The sequence below is a fragment of the Ischnura elegans genome, chromosome 2 (assembly GCF_921293095.1).
Source record: "Ischnura elegans chromosome 2, ioIscEleg1.1, whole genome shotgun sequence".
NCBI classification, from domain to species: Eukaryota; Metazoa; Arthropoda; class Insecta; order Odonata; family Coenagrionidae; genus Ischnura; species Ischnura elegans.
The window spans coordinates 48,347,654-48,373,301 of record NC_060247.1 but is presented as its reverse complement, the minus strand read 5'-3'; positions in this window follow the sequence as shown (position 1 = coordinate 48,373,301).

Genomic DNA, 25,648 nt, shown 5'->3' with positions numbered 1-25,648 from the left:
AGTCAACAGTAATGTAACTGCTTGCAATGCGCCGTTTTTTACTGCTAATTTCGAGTCAAAACTATAGATACTTGAGTTGAAAATGAGGAAGGGTGCGCGTGGTTATTCTAAAACTCTATGTAAATGATAAATATCTACTACAATATCCCACATTATCATGAATTCAAACAGCGAAGATAATCACCTTCTAAGAGGCTAAATGGCGTTCTTAAAAGAATACTTTTCAAAGTAGCAATCGAAAATATGAAGAGTCGAGTAATATTACCACCTCAAAAATTTAATAACATAGGATAAATTGGGGCGAAACCCCGCTTACGGGATAGACTGCGCACCCCTCTTAGTTTCGTGGTTTCCTGACAGATTGCGGTCAGATGCCCAATGCAGAGACGGAGTAGATGCCAGAGAATAAGTGAGGATGTCCCGTTTGTTTTTCATTGGTTTTACAGATTTTAAAGCGCAGATACTGAGATAAGTCTGGTATTTTACCTTGAAATTTTCCTCGCCTTCTACTAAATTCGTATCGGACGTTGAACTGCAACTATATTACGATTGTTTGAGGTTTGCAGCAAGGGCGTACCCACGATCACAACTGGGGGGGGGGGGGAAGCCATGGTCTAGGGAGGGGGGCAAACCAAGTTGTGACAACAGTTTTAGAGATTATTTCCTTGAAAAAATAGTTTTATTTTAGTTACATATCCTACGATAATTCATATAATTTTTCATGGGTTTAAGGAAAATTTGTTGAATGCTTTCGTTTCAATAAAGTACTGATTTTGCTTAAAGACTTTTGCGATTTTTGCTTCGCTGGGTACGCCCATGATTTGCAGCAACAGTAAGTTCTACTCGGAATGTTTTCAGTCTAGTTACGCCATATTGGCCTTAGAGGCCATAGAGCCTCGAGGTGCAGCGTCTCACCTGTGGAGAAAGGGAGAGACCCCGCACTGAATTTCGGTACACATGCCGCATTTCTTTAATGCGGGATTACGCCGCACGGATTGAAAAATGCTTTCAAATGAATTATAACACGTTTTTAGCAAAGTTGTAACTTTTTTATTGTGCATAATAAAACTAACATTTTTTGAATCGTAAAGTATTTAATTATAATATTTTTGCGAATATTTCGAACCTTAAAATGCTAAGTTTGTAGGCAACAGCAAGTTTTGACTCAAGCAAGGTATAACTTAAATTAATTGTCTTAATTTGTTTTCCAACTTGTATTTTGGAATTCTAAAAAAATCTCCTAAACTAAGTCTGTTAACTGAATTCTTTGTTCCAACTTGTCTAATATTTTTTTAATCAAATTGGATGAATACAACCCTTATTAGTGAAATTTCTTGGTTTTTACATGTATATGTTTAAAATATAACGACATAAATATAGCTCTAGTTTTACAACCTGCATTTCAGTTGCATTAGAATCGCGTGAATGTACTTTTAATTATAAAAAATTAGTTAAAATATGTTTAAAGTATTTGCATATTTTATTTTCCTCAAAACATCAATAATGCAACAATTTTTCTTTTCTAATGGAGCTGCAGAATAACGAAATCAGTTTTAATCGGTTTCAATAAAAGACGGCGTATCACCCTTATTGGTGCCACGTGTCACTCGCAACATACGGGATAGACGCCGCGAGGTAATGTTTAAAAAAAACAATTCTTACAGCCAAGAGAAGAATGATATAAGTATACGTTTACGTGTGTACGTCAGAAACAAGACTATTCACCATATTTACGACTTAGTTTAATCGAAAAAGCAAAATAGGACAAAATATAGTTATTTTACAAAATCTGCATCATCTCTCTCTTTTTAACCGTATTTTTGAAACGAAATTTACATTTGTGGGGAAAACGACACAAGAAAAAACGCGGATTTATTAGGAGAAAATATCGCGGAAATCGATGAAGAAGTAGCGGACGGGGATAGCCATCACGTAATACTGAAACGTAGTTTATGATGGAGCCCTGAGGAAATATGAAAATATAACATCCCATCTCTAATAGCTGGTCTAATTGGAGATGGTTCTCGTATCATGCTCACCTGAAAGTGGACATACCATCAGTGGATAATCATGCCATTGATGTGCTTATAACCACTACTCAGTTTTCAAATGAAATTCCCCTCCATAAAAAACTTGGGGTGAAAATATTTCCATTGGCATTTCTGGAAATATGAAAAATGCGGTGGTTTTTACGTAGAAACCGAGAAAATTGGATTCTTTATTCAGGTTTAACAGTCCAACGGGAGTCAGTTCTTAGATAAGGAAAACGGAGCTAACAGCACTACCAGGCAGTCCTCCCCCAGGTCAGCAAATGTCACAAACTTTTATTAAACCGAACTCGAAATGTGACACAAAAGAAAAAGACCTACATTATATACTCAACAGGGTAAGCTCATTGTAGTATGGGTAAAATAATACTAAAATCTTACAAAATAAAGGAATATACCTTCACAAAAATAACGCAAGAATAGTACCTCGGCAAGAGTAATGAAGATCAGATGAATTCCCAACAATCGAAGATACTTTTATATGTTTTTTGTAAACGGATTATAGTTCTGCCGGTAAGGGTCACCCCTAAATTAGACATGGGATATGGGGTCAGACTGTACTAAAAGTTAATTCTAAAGATTCAAAAAACGATGTTTTATTTTCGAGATTGCTAGAAAAAAAAATGAAAAATATTTCTCCTTAATTCGAGTGGAGTATTTCTCCATCCTCAGGTCCGCCACTCACACGCTATGGTTAGTGCACCCATTAATACCGGCCCGAGAGAGAAATGATCCCTCAGGGGAAATGGTCACCTATTCTCTATCGACACGGTCATTCGGCTTTGTGGGTGAGAAGCGTGCAGGTTGGGGTTACACGGGTCATCCCATGAGCCGAGTCGCCCGACAACCGCGACAATGGGCAGACGGTGATTGGCCGCGGGGGAGAAACAGAGGACAATCGCCACGAGGCACGTCAACGGGAATGGGGAGACACCCATAAAACTGAAATAAGGGGCGTGGGGCCAGGATGAAAGGGTGGCGTACAGCAGGAGAGGGGAGCTTGGTAAGAAAACAAAAGCCGTTAACTTTCCGTGCGCACACGACCCCTTCGCGACTTCTTTCAGTAGAGACCATCTCGATACATCAAAAAATTCGTTCGCTCGCCAGCCGCATCGACCCGAGCCTCCTGCGGAGCACCAGGGGCGGGGAAGCGAAAAAGAAGGAAAACCTTTCCCAGTCCGACCGAATCCCCTGACCCCTACCGCAAAGCGTGTGAACTCTGCGAGAAACGGAATACAATCACGAATATCATGCCCCGTTTACACAACGATCGTCGGGACGTTGATCCGTACGATCGTAACCTCAAAACGTCGTGTAGACGCGCAGAGTTACCATCGTAGGCCTTAGTACCTAACACTGCCGAACTTACGATGGTTAGCGCTAATGTGCCAAGAAAAAAGAGTTAGGAAATGAAGATCGATGCATATACGATTCTTTCACGCCGTTGCAATCTTGATACAATAATTGATATTTCATAAATAACTCTAATATATATAAGATATATGGCAACGATTGAAGACATTATTGAGCAGGTAATGGAAGGACGTGATGGGAAAGTTTTTTCTGATGTTCTATTTACCAAATGATATCGGATATTCTATACTATACCAGTTTTATGCATTTCTTTATTTACAGGTTAACCCATAACCATGTATCCTTACATTATACTTCACAGATGATGGAAAATAACAAACATGCACAAAATTTTAACCAATTAAATCATTGTATACAGGATTTCACAATAAAATTCGCCAGAAATAACCATAACATTTAGATGAGGACATGGAGATATCAATACTTGTGCCGAATCAAGCCGAAATCTAAGCCTTTTCTAGTTAAATTATAACGGCAATATGTACTGTCTTTAATGCGTGAATATTCTTGAATGTTTTGACATATTCTCTCGAAGAATCTAGTTTCTTAAAGACTTCACGGACTGTTATGACTTAAAGTTTTAGTTTTATCTCATCATAGCTGGGAGTTGAAGACATAATTTGCTCTATGGTAATTAAAAACATGCAGGTGAGGATTTATATAGCTATGACGGGATACATTAAAAGTTACTAATAAAGGAGATAGGAACAATCTAAATATTAATTGATAATTTTGCAGAGGAATACGCCTTTTTTGGAGGATCCTTGGTCGTGCAAGAGTTTTCAAATTAACTAGGGAAAGAATATATGAAGTGTTGTAATCAGACAAAGTTATTAATAAATCGTAATTAATTAATTTGAAAAATTTATTTTGGACACGTTCAATCCGGATTGAGTCGATATTATAATAAAGTGACCAGTTAGCAAAATATTCCAATTTGGAACGTAGCAAGGAGACATATCTACTGTCTTTACCGCATGAATATTGCTAAACTTTGGACAGATTCCCATAAAGAAACCTACATTCTTCAACGTTTTACCGACAGTTCGGTCTAGCTTCAGTTTTAGCACATGAAAACATTAATATTCTTTTGCTTCTTAATTTCCAGGATTTCAATTTTCTCACGCAGTGTCGTCGTCAGTTGTTAAATGACACAATTCCACAACGAGGGCAGCACTGAGTTACGATGGTAACTTTTAGACGTGTAAACGTGCAGTAGTCGCGATCAACGTCGCGACGATCGTGGTGTAAACGGGGCATTACAAGAGAGTTGAGGCTTGGTTTTGCCTCGTTCAGATTACGATTGTTCCAGCAATCGTTGGAACTATCGTGCATTCACACAACGATGGTTAAAACCTGTGCTGCCCTCTAGCGCTGACATCTAAAATGAACGAGAAATTGACGTTTATCAAAGCTGTTGAGGTATGCAGGGTCAGGTTATTACTGTGTTCCACGTGTATTTACCGAATAATTTTTCTTCCGCCCATATTCTTCCTTCCTAGGACAAATCCATGAAAACAATAGAGCGAAGAGAGCTTTACGAACTTTTCGTCTTTCTCTTGTCGCCTCCTTTTCCGGTCTCCCAGCGCCTAACCATCGTAACGTGGTAACGTTCAGAGCTACGAGAACTATTGCCAGGACATGCATTCACACGGCTAGTTCAGCCAACTACCGTTAGGACGATCGCTCGGACAATCGTAATGTGTACGAGACATTTCTGGGATTTCTCCCTCGTCGGGGCAGAGGGTCAGAGAACAGACCCAAAACCTGCAACATCACTTTTAACCAGGAGACGCGCGCTGAAACGCCTGCGACATTGTCTTTGTAATCGACAATAGGTTAGGAAAAGGTTAGTCTCCGTGGCTGGAGACCTCAGGGCAATCACCTGATCAACAATCTTTGACCTAAGGAGGTCTCCAGAAGCACTTTGACGAAACTTTTGGCCAGTTATCCAAACTAATACGAGGGTACATCCAAAAGAGAATACCGCTGGATGCCATTGTATTATAGTGTGTATACCGTAAAGGTACGTTTTCATAGACGCGTCAGAGGCGCACGCGCGCGACGATACGCGTCACGTATTCGCGTGAACCGTTCACATGCAAGCGAAAGCGAACCTGCGCGTAGGATGTGCTTGCGCGACATCTACGGCAAAGAAGAAATTATAAAAAAAGAAACGACACGACCGTGGTTGCAAACTAACTTTCAGATATATGAGTTGGAGTGTATTTCTGCGAAAATATTTGAAGGGAAGAAATGGATGCAGTACTGCCATTGAATCCTGTACAAATGGAATGGAGGTTTAATGCCTTATTGGGCCTTGTTTTACTAAGAAGACGGCGATATGCAAGAAAAAGGTGGTGGGTTCGCCCAATATTTGAGGAACGCAGAAGGCAGGGAGACTACCATCATCTCCTCCAAGAGATGAGGCTTAACGACCGCGAGTCATTTTTTAATTACTTAAGAATGTCCCCAGAAATGGTTTAGTTAGAACTATCGAATTCTGATGAAATTTATCAAAATTTTCGGTCGTCATATGGCTCATTGAAAAATTTAGTAACAATTACCAATCCAATTTGATAAATTATATCAAACAGGTTTGGTAATTGATACCGAAATGGCCACAGCAGTTCGATAAAAACTATCAAAATCAAAAGATAATAAAACATACGTAGCGTGCACATGTGAAATATTTTCAATCCAGAAAACGCTCTTATGATTTAAAATCACAAAATTAATAGTTTAACGTAAGTTTATGCCAAAAATATACATAAAAAAGTAAAAAAAAAACACCAGCTAACAGCATCGAACGCGGGCCCTCCGCGTGGAAGCGTTGGGCGCTAACCACTGGACTAAATCGGTTGCCATAACAAACGCCTACACAAACACATTAATATTTTATTAATGTTCATAATCAACCTTTGCGTTGAAATGTGAATAAGATGTGATTAAACTTTCCCTTTGTAAGCTTAAGAGTAATACTTGATGCACACAATTGCACTAAGTAGTTACTCCATATCCATACCTAGTGCATATGCGCAATAAAACTTTGTTTGTACGCTTTTTACATCGATCTAGAGGTGATTTTAACGTGCTGGGTGATATCCTTAGCATGGATTGCGTCTAGTATGACGACTTTAATCACGTCATTCAACATGATCGCGAATGATTATGCCTCAGGAATACCTCCAATTAAGGTTTTTATGTGTCGAAATACACAAACATCTCCTAACAGCTTTAATATCCATGATAATACGCTGATCAATCATTGTCTTTGATGCACCGGCTTACGGATAACATTGCAATGTAAAGCAATAATAAACAGAAAAATGAACGTAAATAAAATTAAAACTTTATCGCCATCACAAATAATAAAAACAAAATCATTTCTACCAAATTACCCGGATTTCCGAAATGATAACTTCATCAACGAAACCTCGCTGGTCGGCCATGTTTGAGATTCTACGCGTCCCACGCGTCGAAAGTTGAACATATTTCATCTCGGGAGACGCGAAGCTAGGCGAACGTACGCGATATCACGCGAAGAAATCCGGGCTTCTGATTGGCTGAAAATTTCGCTTTCGCGTCGGTTCGCCTGAAACGCGTTCATGAAAACGTACCTTAAGTTGGCGCACGGGCCGGCGAAGTACCTGAGCCGCGAGCAAAAGAGGGGAGGAAAGGAACGACAAAATCACTGTATGGGACCGACAAAGGTAGCTGGCGGGTCCGTCCGCCCGTCCCTTTCCGACGAAGGCAACTAGCACCTCTAATAGAATTATTAACTTTTTTTTACTTTCTCATATTATCTCAATCTAAATAGGATATTCGCAGAATACTAAAAAAGCTAAGAATAATGATATAAAACACGAAGTGCTCCGATCATAAATAACGAAATGGTGGAAAGTTGAAACATTACATACAGTATAACGGCTAAAAAATAACTTTCGACCATTTCGTTATTTATGATCGGAGCACTTCGTGTTTTATACCATTCTTCTTAGCTTTTTTAGTACTTTACAAATATCTTATTTCGATTGAGATATTATGAGAGAGTAAAAAAAGTTAATAATTCTATTAGAGGTGCTAGCTGCCTTCGTCGGGGGGAGGAGAGGGACGGGCGAACGGATCCGACAGCTACCGGTGTCGGTCTTCTTCTTCTCGGATAATCTTCGCGGATACCTCTACCCTCATCATTACGGCAGAGAATTCTCCAGTGGGCTACTGCATCTACTACCATCTTTCGCGTATTTAAAGGCGCTTAGAAAATTCGCCACCCTTGAGGACGTTGGTGGAGCGATCCGAAATTTACGGAGATAAGAGCTATATTTAGGGGAGCAGACCAGAATTTACATTCCAGGTGTTATTATCCATTGATCAATGCTATTTCTCGAGAGTTAATATACTATACCACGGACATTAGAAATTTCTTGCCCCGCAATTCATTTCGGATGTTTGTGAATGGAAATGAATCTACGTGCTTCAGATATGCATTAAAACGATTTAATAGCGAGCGAAAAGTAAATAATAAAAAGTAGCGAAAATTACATCTTTAGTCCCTTTAGGTAGTACAACCCATGAGTTTCTCCGAAATTTCATTTGCGTGAAGAAGTTACTCCACAAAGTTAATAATAGCACGCATAAAATTAATAGTTCACCGATTGAATTTTGGTATTGAATTTATGAATGCAAGATTTAATAATGGTATAAATTTCAAGTTGGTGTGATCATTAGTTTGGGATCAAGAGAAGGACACACTCAAATCGTGTAGAGGTGCCGAAAAACGGATATTTGCTTAACTTTCTCAAAACGTTTGAAAACATTCCTTTAAACTCTATCACAACAATTTTTGCCAACGTAATAAGTACAATTAAGTTAGATTCGTTTTAATCCATTTCACGTAGGAATCGAACGTGTCGTTACCTCACTACAGCACCTCAAACTCAGGTGTCCACACTTACGAAATGGACAGCATATACTCCCTGGTTCCCTATACCTCCAGGTATCCATGGCGACCTATACCCGGCCCTCATACCCACTCTACAAAATATGGGAAAGAAAAACTTGGAAGGGATGAATGTAGGCGGTAGGAGGTAGAAAAAAAAGCAATTTTATTACGACCAGACCATTTCTCCCCGCCTCTTCTCACCTGCAGACCATCTCGGGGCGCACAACCGCACCAAAACAGAAGAAAGCGCTCCCACGCACCCCTACCCTCCACCCCCTTCCCGTGAGCCTCAGGGAGAGTGGAGAGGGGAAGAAGGAGGGGCTGTTTTTGGTGTGGGGAGACCATATTTCGGTGGCTATAGAAAGGGTATGGGGAGGAGGAGAATCGAGAATGGAAAAGGGTAGGAAGAAGGTTGCTGGCCTTGTTTGATCGATAGAAATCGTTTAATCATGTGCCTCGCGGGGGTGGGGATATAGCGGTTGGGGGTCGGAGGGCAAAGTGAAGGGGTTGGGGGCAGGAAAACGGGGGGGAGGTTGCTGGGGAAGGAGGACGCCGTCTTTTGGACAGGTTGATTCCGAGGGGTCAGGGCAGGCCGGAAGGGTGTTTTGCGCGTGGTCGAAGAATTGTGATTTTTGGGGCGCTCTATTCTGCACACAATAAGGAACAATGAGGCCGGTGGATATGGGAGATTGAGTGAGCAAGTTGAAGTGACTTAAGTCTGGAATTGAAAAACTTTATCAAAGGAAATACGTAAGAATTTTATTAACAACCTGAAGCGTGGACTTTGTAGCCTTAAAAATTAATAGCAATTATAATAAAATAAAATATAATTTTAATTATTAATCACTATCAATAAACAACGTGAAAACAAAAGCTACTGAAGGAATCAGCCTATCAGAGAACGATTAAGGATAAAGTGATCTCAGATTTTGCTGTTTTGATTCAGGTTTCTTGCACAGAATCCGATACTCGCTAATGTTATAATTAATAACTCAGATCATGTGATAAGATGCTCAGCATAATTATCTTACACATAAGAACATTCTTTGAAGAGAGGCCTCGGAATACAGTTAAATAAAATATGGTTTTGCTGCGAAACGTTTATTTCACCGTGTGTTTCGCGTTTGCGTTTCATGCCTTTGAATTTCTCTGAAGAGATTCGCCAAAATCTCCAAAATTTCTTTCGTAAGTATTTTATACCCACCACGAATCCTTAAAACTAGTTGATAACAAATTTTCCTCCCTTTCTCTCCCCCAAAAAGGATTTAAATTTGCCATGCGCACAAGTACACAAAGATCCTTATATTGTTCTAATAATCCTCATGTGATTACCAATATCATAACAAAAGTGATCAGAGGTGGTGACGCAAAGTGTGTACTTACATTACCCATTCTAAAATCGACATTATTCGTTTGAATTCAAAACCTCCGAATGGGATTCGACGCCTAAGTTTGGTCGCATTAATAACGCATATTTCTTGATCCCTCTCATGCGAATACTGAATTTCGAAATCAGCATCCCATGAGGGAATTAAACATAAAGCTCATCATAAGTTAGTGTGCCGACAAGGGCGTAATCAAGATCAAAACTAGGGAGGGGGGGGGACAAGCCATGGTCGTTCAATTTGTAATATTTTAGGACATAAAAGGTGAATGAAACCAAAATTTTAAGAAAATGATAATAGCCCTTCATTAGTTTACTAAATTACTTGCTTATAAAATATTTTCATCTTCAAATATTATAATTTATTCTAATATCATTTTTCATGGGTTTAGAGAAAACATTTGCGATTTTTACTTCTAGGCAGCTGCCCCCTCCTACCCCACCCCCGCTGGGTACGTTCTAGTGTGCCGAGGCAATGTCTTCAACATCGTAAATAATTTGAGCTAAAAATAACAAACTAAGTTTCAATTCATTGAATAAGAGGGAATCACTTAATTTCACATTACATTATATTTTATGCAGACAAGAAAACTTTTCACAAGACATAACACGAGCAGAGACGGATGGACAAAATTACTGAACGACCACTGTGATTGATATTTATTTATTTTTTTATTTCAGACCACCGAAAATAGCACTATTCGGCCTTTACATAGGGGTTGATAATATTTAACAATCACAAACATCCATGCCCTGGATAAGGGTAACTTACCCAGGCGGGACTCGAACCCGCGACCCTCGGTTTAGCATGCGAGGACTTTACCCCGCCGTCACCGAGGCCGCCACCGCACAGTGCGAATATTATACAGTACATATACAGTGCGAAAGGCCACATGCCCTGCGAAAGGGAAGAAAAACTCGAACAGGGTATTTCATGACGCCCTGATCGGAAATACAGGAACCTTTATCGACTTTCCCAGCATGAATAGGGTTCCGTTGGCCTTTAAAAAAACTGGAAAAGAATTGAAAATGATGAAAATTTAGCGGCTTGAAAAAGTCGAGTAAAGGATTACAATGCAACTGGAGCAAATTTAGTGAGAAAGGCTATGTCACAGAAGTTAATCTATTGTAATGCATACATCCGGTTGCCGTATTTCATATATATCAGAGATAGACAGGTATACTCTAATTTTACCTTTTCCCATCGCCTATACAATCCATACAGCTAAAAAATTTGTCTACAATGAAAGAATTACCTATTCCCAACAGGTGAATAACTTATTTACAGTGACAAACAGATTATCCTGATGGGAAAAGCTTGAAAACTTTGCACAGCTAACCGGCCAAGACAACGGCGAAAAATTTCCAATACCTATTGACAAAACTTTTCAATGTTTTCCACTTAATCGGTATGTTTGAAGACGTCATCAAGAACTGCCCTCCATCTCCGAGAGGAAGATTCTTATCAGAAATGACGTGATAAATGGTATATAATAAACAATAAAGTAATGTTGCATATTTAAATTGAGAACCTATGTCATTTATACATTTTATTTTTTCATATAATACTAAGGACCACCGATAAAAGTCTCTTTAGTGTCATCACTGCTTCCCAAAATAAAACGTAACGAGTACTGCGTACTTCTAATAACTACTAGTGACATCTAGAAATTAGTCAGCAAAAAACGACGCGTAGTTGAAATTAAGTGACCTCTGTTACATTATAATAGCATCATTTGATAATGAAGCTCCGAATATTTAATATTCCAGAGATTTGTGAATCGGAAGATAAAAAGTAAGCCGACGAAAGAAATTCACGGAGAACTCCAAAGGTAGAAAAAAACAGCCAAGAATTCTAACAATTCTTGAAAAAGCTATTACATGTATAAACTATCCCCTCGAATGCGAGGCGGAATTACCTTACATTGGCTCCATTATGACTCGATTTCAACCTCATATTACATTTCCGTAGCGGAGTGACGCTGCTTTGAGTAAGCTTCATTGCATGTCCAAAAATCACTCTCTCCCTTCCTCGAGTGATCGAGCTGTTTACTTTCCGGGCTGTGGAAATGACGAGCCTTTTATTTCGTAATCAAGGAGGCCAAAGTGGCAGGGCGACGACGGGCAGGCGTGGTAATAGTGAGCAATGATGATGATGATGATGATGGCGGTAGCCAATCACCAAAGGCAAGATAACGCAGCTCCGAGACGCTTGCAAGGGTAATTTAGGTGTGGGCGAATGTACATCGACTCACCAACATATACACACACGAGGCGCTCAGTTGCTTACGAAGCAAAGCTAACTAGAATGTAAATCGCGTGCCTTCGTAGGATGGCGGAGAGGTAGATGAAGCCTTGACGCCACGGTTTGATGTCTAATCCAAGTTTCTCCGCTTTAACGCAGTTCAATGAACTTCTAAAATAAAGTTCTAAATGGCGGATAGCGGGATAAAGAAATTTATTTCCTCATACTTGCAAGCTCGTAGTGAGCAAGGGAAATGTTTGTAATACAAGTTCTTGACTTTACCCCCTCGAAATGAACCCCATTCCAATTCGTACCTCCTCTTCAAGCCGCTCTCCGCCCATTTTTTTCTGGCTCTTGAACAGCTTACTTGGGATATCAAATACAACTTCAAAAATATACGTGGATGCTATAAAACTTATACAGAGCTTAAACGCAGAGTTTTGAGATGATAGGCAAGACCATCAAATGGTTCTGTGAAATTGATCCACATTCACAGCTGATCGCGGACATCAGCAAGAAAACTTCAGGTGTAGGAATGGAAAGGAATATACACTTGCAATATAGATACAAAATAAAATAACAAAATACTTTTCTTACTGATGAAAACTAGAAAATTTTTAATCGTTTTCTCTCTTAGGATGGCGGACCAGCTATGACGACTCGGATATTATATACGATTCCGTTATTACGATGAATCGCAAATAGTTGAACTTCTCCAAACAAATACTCAAATTTCGGATGAGAAAGGAAAAAAAATCCTTTGTTTTTACTGGAAATATCATATAAATAATTAAATATATCCACGGCTACTCCTAAACCTTTTCACGGGTGAAAGTCTGAGAGATGCATGCATACTAGGCTAAATAAACCAAAATTCGATTCAAAAATGTGCCGATGTTGACCGCTGTTCGCAGAAGTCTGCAAATTTATGATTGGAATAGTAAAAGGTTTGAAATAATTCCATCACTTTCAATAAATCCCAACAGTTTCGGCACTCACAGTATCATTATCAACGGCAACATGGGTGCGAATAACGGCGCAATTTAAAATACAAGTACAAGGTCCCACAAAAAGTGCCAAATATAAAATACAAATATCAAATTCAAGTAATAAGAGTCCCGGAACCAGTCGGATTTTAAAAATATGTGGAATATTTCAAAGCTTTTATAGTTCCCAAAATGGAGGAATTCCACAAAGTACATCCAGAAACTGTTGCATCGTCAGCACGGTTAATTTAGGTGTAAGCTGATACATACCGGCTCATCAACAACTACTCACACAAGCTGTTCTTATTGATCGAAGCTACCAAGAATACAAATCGCGTGCCTTTCTAGGAAACCGGGTGGGTTGAGGAAGACTCAAGTTGGATGCAGATTTAAGTTCCTTGGCTTAATCGCAGTTCATTGAACTTAGCAAGGAAAAACTTCAAATGACAAATATCCGATAAAGTCTAAGTTTCAAATGCCATACGTTATTTAGTTTTATACCCAAAGCAACTTTTTTATTGACCTTTTTATAGAACTTAAATGCTCAGATAAGGGGTAACATATAAGGGTAGTTACAGTCCTACTTAAAATCAAAAATGATGATAAAATGTCCAAAATACATAATAACCAAGGAAATTTATTATTAGTAAAAAACATTACTGCAAGATAAAGTAGATTTATCAGCCCTATCTATACTTACACATTTTTGAAAAGAGTTCTTAAGAGAAAAAATGAAGATTTTTAAAGAAAAAGGTTTAAAAAAATCCAAGTTATGAGAAGAGACATTCCACATCGAACAAACCAAACGACATAAAAATGCAATTTGATGCACTATTTAAAAAAATTGCTTAAACCCGAGAAAATCAACTTGCTTGGCAGATCGCCATAAAATCACTCAATGCATTTCACATATAAAAGAAAGAGGAAAATCGTGTTAGTTATAGAATTAATGACTCGAAACGGCTATACCGATTCTATTGTTTTTTTGTTTCATCGGAAGGTGAGCTCAACAAAGTGTTCCCGCAGATTCAACAAAGTGTTCGAGAAGACACGCGACTATTTTCAAACGAAAAATCAAAGGTGAGGAAGTTCTCATTTCGAAGATTCCATGGTCACAACTTATAAGCCCTTTTGAGCTTAAAGGAATTCCATTTCCAATTCGTGTTGCATTCGTGATGACTATTAACAAATCACATGGTCAGTCTTTCAGTTTTTGTGATGTTTGTGCTCATGAAAACCCATGATCTTCTCATGGTCAATCATATGTTCACGAGTGTGGTATGTTCACGAGTTGGCAAACCATCCGCTATATTTCTTTCTTCGCTTCAGGGGCGTAGCTAGGAATTAAGGCTATGGGGGTTTTAGGCGCAACTAATACTGGCAGGTCTAGAGGGTATAGAAAACCCGCCAAGGTAAGCGAGAGGTGCGGGGGCTCTCCCTCAGAAATCTTTTGAGATAGATCGTTGAAAATGGTGAGTTTTACGGCTGTGTGAATAGTTAGATATGTTTTGTTTGTGAGTCATCCGTCCCCCTAATATTAGTTACTAAATTTTTCACATTAAAATATTTTTATCAAAAAATTCTCTGAGCTCTGGGAGGGGGTGGTTTATCCCCCAAAACCCCCTCGCTGCGTCACTGCTTTGGTTCGCTACATTTATTTCGCTTCATCCGCTTTATCTTGCGCCTGATAACAAAACAAAAACTGGTGTATATCAAAATGTGCTTGACTCAAGATATTAAACCCGAATGAATAGGGCACACCGTGGTGCGTTTACGAATTCAGCACGTTTACGCAGTGCATTTTTTCCAAACAGAGATACTATAACTGGTGCGCCTAAAGTCATTTCATACGAATGCTGCTTCCTGAGGACTTTTCTTACACGATTTTGAGCTTCAGTCAAGCGTCGGTCTAGCGTTGTTGCCCCGTTGCCCAGTGAACGGGCCAAGGTTACGCAACAGACTTAGACCAAAAAACATTTTTTTATGGTTAATAAAGCAAATAGCCAACAACTGAATGCATATGATTTTGACTTCATTACCTGCTTTATAAAACCACAATGTCCAACATTTCTTAAGTTAAAACGTCAACTTTAGAAAATTCCTTGGAAATAATACGCGTAAACGTACTCCGATCCACCCTATGTAGATTCAATACAGAAAAATGTCTTTCTGACAAGCCATTTTGGTACTTATTTACGTGGTTTTATTGAATTTGTTTCTTTATTTTATTATAATAAGTCAAATATGATTGAAAACGGTACAGCTGCTCTTGATTTATAAATGGTGAACCAAAAATGGTCATTGATTCTTAGGCGGTACGAAGTTCGCCGGGTCAGTCAGCTATAAATAAAATTTGAAGCGCATAATAAAACTATTTATCAACATGGTACAAAGCGAATTCTTACAAACATGTATTGCGTGCCCCGCGAAATTATTTCCATGATATTATTAAACCTGACTACCTGTAAAACACATTCAAACATCAGACAAGTAGGTCACTCAAAGAGAAATTTGACATTCTTATACCTGTATCAGTAAACATTTTCAGGAATCCAAGAAATAGCAAACAAATATGTTTAAAAATGTATTACAAATTGTAACTTCGCGCATAATCGTGGCTGGCTCTCTTAAGAGTACCACTTAATATCCCGCAATTATTTACTAAAATAGTGAGTCACACACATAAAGGCATTTTCTAACAGTAGAAAATATGAGGTATATGGATTTTGAACCAAGGCCTCATACATTGTTTAATTAGATAACATCCCAAAATGCGTTTCCAAAGTAATAAAATTAACATTTAAAAATAATGACTCAAAAATATACTGCCCTATTGCAATCCACAAATATTTTTATTTGCATTTTTCCTTGCGATTTGGACTATCAATGACAAAATGTGTCTCTCCTCAGTGTATATCACATTTAATTAAGAGCGCATTGGGCTTTCTTATGTGCAAAAATAATAAAATTAATTTTGGAGCACATTTTACGCATTGAAAATGTAACAGATGTGAAAAAATGACCAAACAACTAGATAACAGACAATTCGAATCAAGTGGACGATGAAACTGTCATCGTGAGAATGCTCCATTTTTCTATTTCCAAAAAAGACTAATTCATATAAAAATTGCCATAGATTTAAACATTTTAATTGCCTCAAAGGAAAAGAAATCTTTTTATGAATAGTTCAAGACGGTCAAGGACGCCACAGCGCAGTATATAACCAGAATAATTATGTTTTATTGCAGAATAAAGACGTGACAACCTCTAAGAAATGTTGATTATTTGCTTAGCTACCCATGTCCAGCTGTCCGCAGAGAAAGGCAAGATCTCTGAATATACATTAAAATGCGTCAAACCTCATTATAAACTCAGCTCATAAAAGATACTGGAAGATCCTATCTCCAGTCAGGTTCAAGTTCATTTATCCCCAAGGCCTTTGAAAATCTAACCGTCGGCAGATATTGAGGACTCATTCATAATAATTTAAAAATAATTATAATACCCTAGGTTTCCAGCGTTGTTCCACTACCTTCAACTCTAGATAAAAATATTACAACTCAGAAAGAGTGAGACGGTGACTCACGATGATTGGCAGACTCGTGAAACAAAACACTTCATAGTGTTGTAATCATACACGTGGCTAAAGAAGACGCGATCATCTGCAAGAAGGCAATAAATCGTCGAAGGTGATGCATAAACGAGGCATTCAAACGATACTTGAAGTTGTAGGTATTAGCTGGAATGCGTCCAATTCTACCCGCTTACGCAATTTAAAAATCTCAATTAATGAAGAAAAAATATGAGTAACATGAGTTCCTCGCACTATCAAATGCATTCCGATGGATAACAATACTTAACTCTCTCTTCATCCACATCCATAATTATCCATTTTCCGATACGGAAAATATTTATTCCGTTCCATAATTATTTTAAGTGATGATGGTAAGAAATAAGCACATGCTTATCCATGATAAAGTCAGAATTAATTACTTGAAATGGAAATGAAATACGAAAATTCACACTTGACGCTTAAACACATACCTAGATTATACCCATGAAGAAAATCTCACCTAAATCAATATTTCAGTATATACTGAACTCAGATAACCAAGGTAGCTAAAATTCTATCGGCTTGTTGAATGTGGAAGGGCGATTTTATCCTTCTTACCACGAGATTAATCGCCGTTGGAAAAACATATTGTTCGTATTTTACTGTAAATATACACCGTGTGGCGCTATGAAAATTAGAAAGTTTACTTCTCTCTATAAATTCAATGGTTGCGAAAAGACATTTCTCCAAACCAATACCAAAAGACTTTAGCCAAGTGAAGGCTTGCCAACCCCGAGCACTTTTTAAGGAGATAGCGTTTTAAATGTATCTCTGCGTTTAAGTGTAGTGCTTACTTCATGAGTACCGCCTCTCCCGAGTATTTCTTATTGCAAAGACCATGAATGTCTTACAGGGTTACCGATGTAAAATACCAATAAGGAAGCGTCACAAATTCATGTGATGGGTGCTCTCTGAGAAAAGACAAGGAACACTTTTTGAGCGGAGATAGTGGAATAAGGAGAATATCGCTTGGGATACTGACTGTAAAACATGGATAATATCCGATTCGATTTTGCTATTGGAGTTAAAAACTGGAGTAGGGCCTCATGAGCTACCTCGTCTACGCTTTGAAAACCATTGGGTCATACGACTTTTTTCAGCGCATGATGATAATGCGCAACGCATAAAAGTATATTGTGTAGCAGTAAAACCTATATTTCATCCAGAGTGTACAAAAAAAGACTGAATCGACGCTCATGATATAAATCGATAGCTCATAAGTCAAGTCTTCCAGCGAGAGCTCCGGCACCTTGCGTTGTAATCGCAGCGCAACTTCGATTACCAGAGAAAATATTTTTTTCCAAATTCATAGATAATCTTAAGAGAACTTTGAAGGGTTTTGTATTTTGAGAACTGTTGTCTTTCCTAAACCCTCACCCCTCTTTTAAGGGCACAGACTGGCTAATCGGGGCCATGCCCTTGCGGGGATCTGGGAGAAACGGCCCCATTTCACTATCCCACCACTCTTTAAACTTCCCATTTGACATCGACATTTTCTGTGACACTCGTCCATCGGGTCGTCTCTACCAAATCTATCAAATAATCATTCTCTGACCTCGTATTAGAAATTTCATTTCTAGCAGAAAATAAGGGCCAAGGTTCCATTGAGGTTTAACTAAAAATATCTCTTATGATAGAGAAAAACCAACCCATAAACTATTGAAAACGTGGACCACCTCATTAATAGCGATAACAGATACAATTACCTTCTTTATGAATCTATTATTCCCGTTGGTTTTCCTAATTATTTGTACAGATGGAACACAAAATCAGCAACAACATCAGCCAGAGGAAATCCTAGTAATAAGGCATAAAAATAGGAACATTGTGTATGATACCATACTTAATAAATGAAGGACATTTTGGTCAATATGATTTCTGTTATAGTTTTTTCCTTAGTCATGATATCTGATTCTTCTCTGATGATTTGAAGTTTTGACATATATGCAAAAAAATTTAGATATACTCATATCACCGATTAAACCCGAATGCCTTGTAGTCATTAATAAAACTCATCGCGATTGATTATTTTTCAAGAGGTTGATGAAACTCATTAAAATTGAATGAAAGCGTTATGCGTTCAAATTTCTTAATCAAGGTTCAGCACATGATATAAACAATTTTTTCCGCGAATAAAAACATGCCGCAACATAACGGTTTGTAATATTATATGCCTAAAGAGATTTATATTCATTCCTAGCGCGGGTATCATTGCAAGCATAGAATGGACACATACTTCTCGGGTTTGCAACCGAGTTTTTCCAGTAAACTGCGACGTTTCAGAAGTTGATTCGGCCACTATCTTCTGGGATCAGGAATGATCTTCGTCTTCCTCCCTATGCTTAGCTATAGACCTTGCAGTCGAAACATGACGAAGTTGCCTGAACCGAGTCAGATGCTGCCTCGATAAACATATTTGCATAGCATCAATCTGGGACACACTATCTCTACTAAACCAACGTGGGGATACTAAAAAAAAAGGTTTTCCATCCAACTTCTGCATTTTTCTGGTAGCTATTGCCTTTTCCGTGTACACCCATCTCAGTCAAAACAACAATTATGGCCACACTGTGGATCGTCTCAGGAATGCCACAGATTAGCAAACCAAACATTTGTAAACACAAGTATATAACGTTTGCTATACAGGTTCGTTGTTAAGTTATTAAAATGGAAGTTGGTTGATTAAATTGATATAAAGAAAGAGTATTATCCACACTTAAGCCACATTATGGCGGGTCACACTTTGGCCACACTATGGCCGGCGGTCAAAACCATAATGGGGCCATAATGGCAACCCATTATGGCCACAGCACGGCCACATTGTGGCCAATAATGTTGTGTTGACTGGGATACTAAACAAGGGGTCTTAACCAAGTAATAACTGAGAAACTATCTTAACAAGGAATCGATCCATAAGCCACATTGGTGGGAAAAGGTTTCACCCATTGAACGGCAACGGTATCGATTTTTTTACTCGCTTTGGAAGCGTTATTAAAGGACGGCCTTGGAAATCATCCAGCGTCACCGAATGCAGCCTTACTCTTTTCAAGAGCGAGGTTCGCTCGACTGTCAAGTGGTCAGCGATTGAAGGTTGACAAGGCCCGACTCAAATTCACCAATGGCGACACGCTTCGATTTCTCACGCATCCTTAGGCCATGCTAGGCCGCCGAATTACGCCTCAAGACCTTAAATCAAATGAGGTTAGAAACGAATGCCCGCAGGACAATGGATTGTAAGCTGCGCTCGGATTTCCCCGATTGGGTCGCCGAGTATAAACACAAGAGAGCTCAAGGTGGCTGCGTAGAACCAGAAAGCAGAGGCCAACATTGAAACTCCCAAATTCAATATAGCAATGGGAAAAGGAAAAATGTAGCGAATAGAATACTTGCAATTGGATTACATTGAAATTCTGATACATGTCTTTCCTCTGGAACATTGAATTTAATTTAATTCGAATTTCCAATCAAAATGAACAAAATGTTAAAAACAATCGGGATTGTTGTAGTCATCCAATCAGACCATTCATATTCATCACGTGATATTGGATTTTGCCATTTTAATCTTGGTTGCATAATTAGAAACCGTCAACAGCTCTTATTTATATTTTCTCGGAGGGTATGGACACATGGGCGTACCAAGCGAGGAGAAGGAGGTGGCTGCTGCCTCCCCCCCCCCTTAGAAGCAAAAGAAAATTATATTCAAAACGAAAGTTTTGAACATCTTTTATTTAAATCCAAGAAAAGTGATATTAGTATAAAACATGTATTTAAAATATACACATTTTTTCCAGTAAATAATTTAAAAACATAACACAGTTCCGTTATAGTTTTCTTGAAATTTTGGTTTCCTCAAACATTTCTGTGTTACAACTTGAACGACCAGGGCTTGCCCCCCTCTAGTTTTGATCCTGGCTACGCCGCTGTATGGACACTTTATTCAGCTCGAGGGGCATAATCCATCTCGAAGCGGGCCCTAATTCTATAGCCATCGAAATGGACGACAAACTAAGTTTTATCCTCCTTTATGTTATCACGACTAACGCCTAATTACTAATTCAATGGACCCACGTGGTCCAGGTCATTCCCAAAAATGAGGAATAAATTAAGTGCCGTACACTGTTTTAGGCTTTCGGCTTGACTTTGTAAAACAACGATATAGGGTAAACAAATTCTCTCCGTATGCTCCATATAAGATATTTATTAACACCAATAATGGTTTCGATATTTTTATATAATTAACTAGATAATCACGTAGCAATATCGCACCCATGGTGGGTGTTAATAAATATCCAGTGCGGAACGTATAAAGAGATTTTTTTCCTAATTAAATTCCTTATTCTGAATTATTTCAATGAATCATGCGCGAAGGCATGGCCGCGATATGGAGTAATACTTCGTCGCAATGGTTGGAGGAATCATATATTGAAAAAATAAATTTTCATGGAGCCCTTATTAAAAAATAACCTAACCCAACCTCACCTTGAATTTGCATACCCGTCCCCAAGAAATATCCCACATTTGCCACTGAGCTATTCTCAACACTAAATTAATCTGGGTGAGGCATAAAATTTTCGGAAGATTGCAGCAAGACATCGCTGTAGTAAATAATTATTCATTCTAACATTCCGTAAATAATGTCTAAAAATACTGCATTCACGTGTGACATTATAAGCTGTTAAAAATCAAGGTAAGGCTACACTGCCGACTACTGATGTTGATTGCTGAATGGAAATATCTTTCTAACAAAATCTTTTCCGATATTTTGAGATGTCTGACGCGCCCGTTTCATTCATCACTTTTTGACTTTAGTTACATGCATTAATTTTCTAATAATTTACAAAGTAGTATTGCGATGTCCCTACGTTTAATTTCCGTCATGATTCACATTTCACGACGCATCACTTAACATAATAATGTGTCGAAACGATAATTATAGCCTAGGTTTAATATACGTTTGTCACTAGAAACAAATAAGCATGCCTTGAGATGCTTAAGTATTCTTTCGATTTTCACGACTGCGAAAGTTATTGTTTTATTTTCTACTCGCCTAATCTTCCGGGTATTATTAATACTTCACAAAATTATCGGTGCTATTCAGTAGTCAGAAAAATTCATATCATAGGCTAATGTTAGGGAATAATCCCCACTCCAGTCATGATAACCACTGAAGCTCGCAAAAAAAGTGAATTTTGGTCCATGTCAAGTGGCTTTTTTTGAACTGGATTCAACTATATACAAAAGAAACTACAACTTGATCATCTGGGTGATTCTGCCGCTCGTGACTGAACAACAAAGAAATAAATATTACGCCAAGATGAAAAAGGGATTGGGTGTATCAGTTGATATATCAACGGAATACCGAAGTCACGAACCTGGAAAAAGCTAAACCAAGGATAAATACCGCTGGATTACCCGTCTATGTGACGGCAGCAAATGCGCAAAATATGGGCTGGAACGTAACCGGAAGAATATGAAACAAAGTGCGAATTTAGAATGTTGATGAACAAGCAGATTGTTCGCAATGAAGGGAACAAATTATGACCAGATCGTAAATTTCTTTAAGAAATCCTAAATAAAAAAAGACTGCATACTCATTAGAAATATACAAATACATAATTTCCTAAGAAAAACAGTGAGAGACCGTGGATGAGGACCATTGAGCGGATAAAGAAAGGTTTGGTAAGGAATAATAATAATAAGACATAGAAATATATGATAAAAATGAGCACATAGCTATGCACATTCAGTGCGGATGACATATATATATGCCATGAAGTCTTTTCCACTCAGGCGGATGACATAAATGTATGTCTTCGGGAGTTCGTTTTTCCGCTGGTCACTAGGGTGCTCCGAGTGCGCCTAGCGTTACTTTTTCACCCTCCCGCAGTTCGGGAGTGACCTTACATCATTGCGGAAGTGTCCGTTTCTAGTTCTACGTGTTCCTTCATTTTTAGTGATTTTTTGTTTACTTTAGTGCTATTTTTGGAACAATTTGGCAGGTTGAGATTGTTCTTTTCATTTCCTTCGTCTCTTTTTCACCATTCGTATCGTAAATATCATAATCATTTCTTACATATGGATTTTTATTTATTTATTTTTTTACCTTCATTTTTAATTTATTCATATTTTATGTTCTATCACAAAATAATGGCTAAACTAACTTTTTTATTGAAGATATTTATCCCCGTTATATACTCACTACATTATAAAAAAATGATCTTAGTGCGGTGCTTCAGTTAATGATGTTAGATTTGAATTTCTTTTCCTAGGAACATTTTTTATTTATGCAAATTACGGGTGATATCCTGGGAGATTTTTTTTGGGTCTTTTTCCTACTTTTACGGCATATTTTCTCATTCGTTTCTCTAGGTCAATTACCAATCCTCTATTCATTTCGATTTTATTTCATTTTCTGAGTTATTCATACGTGTTGGGGTTAGTTGCAGATTTTCTTCCTTTCCATAAAAAATAACATATTAATCGCGTATGCAACACTGCATTACATTATGTAGAGTATTGGTCTGTATTTTTTTACTCGTTTATTTGTTTCCTTAGCTTTGTAAACGAAATTGCAGAAAAGAATAGATAAACTCAGAGGTATTTTAAGCATTACGGCATTTAACCATTATTTATTCCCTTGAACTAGTATTTTTATCTTATTTTTTAATTTATTCATATCTTATGTGCAACCACAAAAATTATTATCAGACTTAGTTTTTGTTAATAACGTGTATTCCCGTCTCAAAACTTACTATTTTATTCAAAAATGTTTCCATGCGTTCCATAAGGTCGTATTTTATACTTTATTAATAATTTTAAAATAATTATTGCAAATTACGTTTTTTTTACATATTTTGGTTTTTTTCCTAATTTTACGGCATATTTTCTCAGTCATTGCTCCGCATCAATTACTTCTCCTCTGATCATTATGGTGTTTTCATTTTGTAGGTCATTAATACATTCTAGTGTTAGGTACAGATACAGTCTTAATTTTCATAAAAACTAACATATTAATCACATATGCAACACTCCATTACACAAATTGTACTATTTTGCTGGATAATTTTTAAGGCTCAAGGTTGGAGTCCCTCCCTACCATCGGCACTCCCAGAGATTATTTCAACTTGCAAATGATATTTTCTTTGAAATAATCCTCTCATAGACGGAGAAAAATGCAGAAAGCATTTTCCTATGAAATCCTTCACCAAGGGCCTTCACTAAGGGCATAATGGATTGGAAGCCGTTGGACAGGGAGAACCGGAAACTTGGCTGGGCCTTCTTATCCACATGGGCGCAATTAGGGTTAACACGATTTCTAACGACTGGAGGTCAGAATTAGTGCGAGTACCAATATTCGGGAGAAAATGTGCCGTGATAGGTTTTTAGGAATGATGCAGGCTCTTCATTCCTCCGCTAACCGTGAAGGCATCCGTAGGACAGTGACTACGATTTGCCCAGAATGTAGTGGTCAACCAGGGCTCTGTCTAAGGCCTTGCTTTTAAATATATCATAAAAATTTGCGAGAATTTTCATTGAAATGTTTCAATTTTGCAATAAGTCTGAGGTAACATAGATTTGCTTTAATAAAAAAAATGTTTATTCCATAAATTTATATTTTTCTTGCCGTTCATTGTATGTTCTACTTCTATGACTTGAAAAAATTAAATCTACGGCCGTTGAAACAAAATAATACACGTAAAGACTAATTCCAAGATATTTTCGTCATTAACCTAAGGAATCAACGGTAGAAGAAGTATTATAAACGGAAATATGAAAATTTCACTCCTTCATACAAGGAAAATTGCATGTGTGCAATGCGGGTTGCGTGAATTGTCAATTACTGGTGACGGGTGGCATACATGTATGTCATTAAGGTTTTTTACAAATTGCGCGAAATAGAAACAAAAAAAATTGCAAATTCTGTTGTATTACTTCCAAGACCACTGTTATGAAGGAAAATCACCCATCCGTCACTGGAGGTTTCGGCGAAAATATCATCCGCATTGAATGTGTTAAACAGATGCCATAGAAAGTTGAGACTCAATGGGTACCAAAAATTGTAAATCTCGCCTGATGTATCAGCTACAACCACTTGTTAACCACTTGAGGTGAAAATAAATATCCTTCTTCAGGTAATGGTAAAAAAATACATTATAACATAAATACAAGCACTTACTTATTGTACTCGAATGAATAAAAAGCCTCTGAATTAGGGAAGGGGAAGCTTCGTAGCTAAATACTGCTAAATATGCTGCTAATAATTCATTACAGAATGAATACAGTATCAACACAAACCGGAAGTTAACAACATTTTTTAAGCTGACCGATTAAATTGACAACGGAAATGATCTGTACGAACCCAACCGCAACACGACAGCGCGACGACATGAATAAAGTAGCCCCTTATCTGTGAAAAATCTCTACTTTGATTTACCATAAACACCCATTAATCCTTTCTAAAGTAGGTACGAAAAGAAAGGGGGAGGTATTCAAAGAACACCGCTCCAGCACTTAATAATATCGTGAATCGAATGTCAGGCAGAACGCCGCTGGTTTATCGCATTCTAAAATCTAACCAAGGCCCTAAAACACTTCGGAAGGACGAAAGTTGACGAAGGCGATTAAAATAATCTCTTTGGAAAAAAACTGGCCTCGCCTTCCATGGGAATTTGCGGGAGGCTAATTGAGTGCATACATAGTGGAAGAAGCATGCGTGTGAGGTACAGAGAAAGGACTGGACACGATAAGTGGGTGAAAGGTGCTTATATCGGCGACTGCTTGACATGAAGTGGACTGCTTATTAAAGGGAATGCATCAAGGAGAATGAAGCAGCAATCGATCGTCACTGATAGCCCACATTAATAAATTTTATATCCAGTTTCGTAAAAAAAATCTTACCTTTATTTTACGATTAAAATTAAAAATAAGATTATATAAAATGATTGCGTAACAAGTCCAACCAAATGCTAGCAAAACCTTGGTCCTTACCATGAAAAACGAAGGCCGTCTTATTTTTTTCGAAAACAACGTCCTACGTAAAATATTTGATCCAG